Raw genomic sequence first — 6,799 nt, 5'->3', positions numbered from 1 at the left:
AACTTTTCCAGTTATTTAATGCCACTGTCTATAATTTTACAACATGTTTAGGCTTAAAGTAAAAAAAAGAAGACATTTCTGTTTCAACATTTATCATTTTAAATCAAATATGGTACTTCAAAGTTTTGGAAATCACCACATTCTGTTTTGATTCACATTAAAGTCCAAACTTTTTAGGAATTGAGTTTGTACAACTTAAGCTCACTAACAGGCCTTTTACTACACAACTCATAAAGTTGGTTTTTCATTTTTAACAAACAGAGTATTTCTGTTCCATGGTACCACCAAAAAAAGATGCAGTACCATCAGCTCTGGATCTTTGTTTCATAAGAACAAATCATGATGTGTATGATGTTTTTGATGTTCTAGTGTATACTGCATATAAGAATCATTATTTAAAAATCTGCATATTGAGTCAGAACCCCTTTGCAGGTTTCTTAGATAGTCTGAACATCAAAGAAACATTGGAGATGCAACCTCCTAAACTAGAACTGAAAGTAATGTGATCATACAGTCAGGACTTAAAAAACATGTTTAAGAGTAACATGTAAGAGATGTTAGATACAATGTTTTGACCTAAAACATCCAAAATCCAAGTGTACTTCATTCTATACACTAGAATTTCAGGTGCAAGTTTCAGAAAAATTGAAAGATTTGATACAACATGAGTAAGTCATATTTCAAAAGCAACAAAGGGTGCAGAAATAGAGCAAGCTGGTGTGAAGCAGCTCACAGGGACCATTAAAAAGTGCAACTGCTCTTTATAACATTTTTCTGTTCTGTAAGAAACCCGTGAAATATCCAGCTGTAGGAATGTACAGACACTCCACAAGTCCAGTACCCTTTTATCTTATTTAATTGTTATTCTCTCACTGGGCAGTGGTAAAACAAAGGGAATATGCTTGAAGAGAGTGAGAGAGAGTACAACTACTTTATTTTTAAAACATTTCTTTTTGGGCTTTTTAAGCCTTTATTAGAGAGATAGGACAGTGGATAGAGTATGAAACTAGAGAGAGAGTGGGAAGTGGCATGCTGGAAAGAAAGGAGCAAACCCAGGCCATCCACTGTTGAGGACTTAAGTCTCTTTTTATGTGCTCCTCGCAATAACATCTAGGCTACCGGCGCCCCCAGTAAAATATCATACCTTCTAGTCTTCTGATCTAGTTTCAGTTTTTCAGAATCTGCTAATCATCTTGTTACATAGTTGTTGTTTTTATTTTATTTTTGTTGTTTTAATTTAACCTTTTATTTATGCAGGTTAGTCCCCTTGAGGTCAGAGAAATTGGATTCACTAAAGATTTAAAAACATTAGATTAACTAAGTTTTGCAGTTAAAAATCAGTGTTTTCCAAGCAAAGGGTGCAGAAAACCTAAAAGCTTTCTTCCCCAACTCTGTGCATTTTGTGAAGTTAGAACTATGTCCAAAGCACAAATGTTGTGAATTCCAACCTTCAGAATCGAGTTGACATAGTCCAGTCAACTGTTTTAGATGGTAATGTTTGTTAATGGGTGGCCTGAAAAATAACATACTCTCAAGCCTCTAAGTCAGCAAACCTGGCCTCATCAAATTCTGGGAGACAAAGAAAGAAGGGTTGACTAACAGCAGAGCCTGGAGCAGAGAGAAAACTAATGTCTAACACAACTGGAGGTAGCACCGGGACCATAGAAAAGCAAAGCCTTTCTACTCAGAATTCTAGTACCTCTCATGCCCCATAAACTGGTCAGATGTTGCCTCATTAACAAGAGAGAGTCTCTGCAGCCAGACTTGTAGATTGAGAGTGTTCATTGGCACAGCAGAGCTTTGGGGGGATGTTGAACGGTAGCTAGTGAGGCAGTTAAAAATCGGTACACGTAAGGGAAGTTTTAAATCAGGAAAATGAAACATGTATCGCGATTCAGCTTTTTAAAAAGCATTATTCACTGTCTTTCTTTGACTTCTCTTGTTCTAGGTATTAATGTATCTTACATCTGGAGCTTAATAGAGGCATACAGACATGGCGCCGGCAGGTGAAGATTTTGCAGTGGATGATGCACTGCCAGTGTTCCCCACACAGACAGTACCTGGGCGTTCAGTTTGTCTACAATTAAGCATTTTTCTTTATAACCCATACAATATCGCTATCTGCTATTGTTAAACGAGGGAGGGTCTCTATTTCTAGCGAGGGTCTCTTTCATTCCCTCTTCCCCATGTTCATGTCCCAAGTAGTGTCTCCATAGTAGTGTGTCCTATTTGCAGGTAACAGAAAGAAAGAGATGTGTAAGAAAACATCACTACAATGTAAGAGCTTTTGCCACTTCAGAGGGTGCTGGTGCATCTTTTTACTGTTGATTGTTCCATAATTTGTTTACAATTACTCCCAACACTGCGATCTAGCGGACGTCTCTGCATGTCCTTTTAATTTAAATCACATTTCTTTTCAAAATGGGAAATAACGTAACCTAGGTGTAAGGCAGTAAATAAAGAAAATTAAAGCATCAAAAATACAACTATAATTAGGGAACTTATCTTAAGCTTAAAACTGGGTTAGTTACTCCCTGACAAAAAACTGTGAACCCAGCATCGCAAATCATCTCATTGTTACAATAGTTGAGTAAATCGTTAGATCCCTTGTGTTTTGAATTCAATGCTCACGCATGCATGCTACCTAATATAGGCTCACACCTAATACTAACATACTCTTCATACATAAAGTATATAACCTATGTTAAATTTCACCATCGTTCTTTAGTCTGCAGTGTTAGCCTGCTAGCAATTTCTAAATACTGTAGTTTGAAACACAAGGAATTAAGGATAATGGAAATACGATTAATATTGAGTGTATGACGTCAAAAAACCAGAGTATCAATTTAAATAAACTGATGTTAGATAAAGGGCAAGCAATCTTAGGACTGCTAAATTTCCAAAATTTCCAAGTAATACAGTACATCCAGTCCTCCTATTGGGAAGGTCTTACACTGGGGAAAAGATCACCCAAAATGTCAACATCACTGTAGCACTGTAGTTAAAGGGTTTGTCGTTCACCCTCGAAGGACCACCTATTTCAGTGACAAATTCCTTAGAAATCCATTGAATAGTTGTTGGGATGTATTTCAGAGCAAACAAAAACAATTTTGATGGCAACACTTTCTTGCTTGGTTAGATATTTCCATGTTGACCAAAGAAGCGAAGTCACAAAAGTACAGACATTGCCAGCTTTTTATTTAAAAAAAACGGACAAAATTGTTTTGAAATATTAATTGGATAAATCCAAATCCCAATATATTGGAAGTAAAAATACAAATGATTGCCGCAATTAATAATTTGAAGTGGTGTTTTGATTAAGCTATTTTCACATATTAACTCCTGAAATGTTCAGTTGTTCTTTACACATATCCCTCACAGCTAACTGTTGCCCTGTTGGACAGGAGGGGCATGCAGGGCAAGGATGCTGCATTCAAAATATTTACAACTTATCTTAAACGGTGGCTGAAGCAGATTCTGAGGCTATAGTGACAGTTTTTCCCTTGATATCAGTTCTTTGTGTAATTGGATGTATCCTCAGTATCCAAAGAGTGGAAAAGAACACACTGACCAACAGCAAATGGTATGAAGCTGTGTTATTAGGTAGATGAAGATAAAGTGATATTTAAATGTCATCACCCCCTCCTGCTTGTCGATCACCAGACATTTTCCTGACTTTTACCTGCTGTGTTCACACTTAAGCTTACCCCAACTTCACGCTGCAAATTTACTAGGGGGCCCGGGTAAAGACAGTGAAAAAACAGCCATTTACATTTGAACATGCACCTAAACATTTCCTGATGTTTTCACGAACTGTAATACCTGAAAATGAAAATACGATATTAATGCCTATAATGCTCTGATTGCTGTGTCCCTGTTTGATTGTTGCATGTTATTTATATTTACTTTCACCTTGTTTCCTGTAACCTCCCAGCTGCCCAATATCAAACAGTCCCCCCCTCCCCCAAAAGAAAGAACAGTTACTTAGCATACTGCTCCTATGCTTACTTGTTATTTATTTAGTTTCTTTGTGGTTATAGAGTTTACCGTGATTATTTGAAAAAGTTACATTGAATGCTATCTAGATATATAGAATGAAAAGGAATACTTTGTGATTATTTCATATCAACTAATAGAGGAAAATGAATAGATAATCATACTCTAAATCTTAAGTATCGAACAGTTAGTCATTCTAATATTAAATACATTTCTATTATTTAGAGAGATATCTTATTTTTGTATGCTCACAGTTGTTTGTGCGGTTATCAGAGAGTACCTAAATATTTCTGTTAAGTACTACCACCGGAGGAGACCTATCACATTATGTCTAATGCCTGGCAGTTTTTTCAGTCTTCATATACATTACTTAGTGATTGATGCCTGCAAATGCAACAGACCATGGCTCAATCTCTGATTGCCTGTTTACAGGGCTCTGACACTTTTATAGCCCAACTAATACCATTACAAAGTATTGCTTCAACAGCAGGACTCTCACCTTTTCTGTAGAATTAGATACAAACGGCTGTTTGCTGTGATCACTAGAGGCAGCACAGTTGTGAAAATTGCTTTTTGTCAAGCTCTATGAGGACTATTGAAACATTTCAGTGGTGGTCAGGTATATTTCATAGGTGCTGAAAAAAGAACTCTATCCAGATAATGATAAGATCTCAGTGTTAAGATTGATCTGTACAGCAAAATCTTTACAACATTATCCAAGTACTCTGTCCTGTCATAACTGTATAGCATTGTTTGTATTTTTTTTACAGGAAAAACATCCAAAATCTTCAATTGAATTAAAATAGAACGTTATAAAATGCTTAAAAATGGGAAACACATTTTCTACATGTTTATTCCTTAAAACTGTTAAATCCTACTCTGTGGATCTAAACAGGGTGTGGTTAAAGACTTATCTTCTTTGGATTAAATGCTTGTTTACAACCCTAATGATTACAATTCTTGCACCACACAGATTAAATAAAAAATGAGGAATAAAAGTGATGGCAAAAAAATGTATACTTTTTCAACATGAATGAATAAATGAACGGGAATTTCCTAACTCCTTATTTTAGCTCGCATGTGATATTTGCACGTTAAACAGACTTCAGAGTTTGCTGACATGTTTGTCATCATTCTCTTATGCCTTTTTTTTAATTAGGTTTTCCTCCCTTGCGGGCATCTCTTTATAAACTGAATACAAAAAGAGAAATCTTGATGTATTTTGATCGGTGTGTCATTAGAATGCTCAGCAATAGAAAGAGTCTCTGTTTGATGTTCTCATGCTCAGTGGGGCTTTGTGCTAAATGCAGCGTACTACCATGCTCATTGTGACATAATAACGTGCTAATGTTTGGCTCTTTTGATGTTTGGTCACTTTTTCTGATTAGCAACAAACACAAAGTACAGGTGAGGCTAACAAGAGTGTCTTTGGAACCAAGTTTTATTTAATTAGTTTTTTTTAACAAGGACACATACTAAGTAGATGCCATGCATACAGGTTTCTAGCCGTGGCTCATTTGCAACCTCTGTCCCTGGCTATGTTTTTAGTATTAAAACAGAATCAGTTTAGCACAAAGTTAGACTTTGAGCTGATTGTGTTGCTAAATGAAGAGGTACATATGTTAATACAAGTCATACTGGTAGTTTTGTACCCCTGAACACGTTTTTATGGTAATCCACTCAATAGAAGCACTGGAGGAAAATTTTTATGTGATATTGTCTGGCGATCGAGTTGTTTTGATACAGATACCAGTATCTTGAATAGCTGAATTGAGGTAGTGACATCAGCAATTACGTCAGTCAATGCATCCATACCATCAATTATTATCCCCCAAAACATTACAGCAATCAATGGTTTTTCAATAATACTGTTTTTTTTTTTTTTTACCTAAACATAATTCTCTGGGAACTATAAAAGTTTGCACAATAAGGGTTCATCCTTTGAGCACCTTAGTCACCTGTAAAAAAGGGTATGGCATTTTCTGTAATGAGTGACTTGAGAGATTTCTGTCTGGACCAAAACAAACAAAATAAACTGCCCAGAGCCACGTCACCAGTGTGACTAAAAACAAGTAGTAGTCTGTTGCTAAGACAACAATTCCTTTAGTTGTCTCACAGTAAAATGGTTTCAGTTTGCTTCATCAATAGCCTGACACAGGAAGGGGCAGCTCTGATTGCCCAACAAAGAGGAAGGACCAGAAAACACCAAGGTTACTATTTACTGGATAAAAGTCAGTTCAATAACCCAGAGGTGAAATAAAACATTTGAAATATTCAAATTTAAACTTCAACAAAGAACATACTAACTACAGAAACCCACATGTACCAAGTCTTTTTCAAATTACACTTGTCTCTAGTTGCCCATATGATCACATACTGTATGTTGAGTCAGTCACTTTGCTGCCACTGCTCAGCTGCACTCAGGCAATTTCTCGGCTCAGTTCTGCTGTATATAAAAAAAACCCATAATATTGTTGTGTAAGCATGCTGAAGGCACAGTGGAAATGCACCTGATTATTCTAAAGAATAGCTCTCTGTATGGCAAGAAGATGGGGTCCTTTCCCCTGTAATGATGGTTTAGATGTGATCTATTTGGCATAATGGGATTTTAGTTGATTGTACTGTATACTTTAGACTTAAAATACAGTACTGTAAGTACTGTACCAGATGCATGATATTTATTTAAGATTTCTCTGTTGGTATGAGAATAATTACATTTAGATTGCTATTGTTCATTATTGTTCTCAGTCTCTCCTTTTCTTTGTATTATTGCTGTAAAGCTAATCCAACCTTTAAGTTTTAT

This window comes from Labrus bergylta, chromosome 12 (assembly GCF_963930695.1).
Source record: "Labrus bergylta chromosome 12, fLabBer1.1, whole genome shotgun sequence".
In the NCBI taxonomy this organism is placed as follows: Eukaryota; Metazoa; Chordata; class Actinopteri; order Labriformes; family Labridae; genus Labrus; species Labrus bergylta.
Note: the sequence above shows the minus strand (reverse complement) of the source record.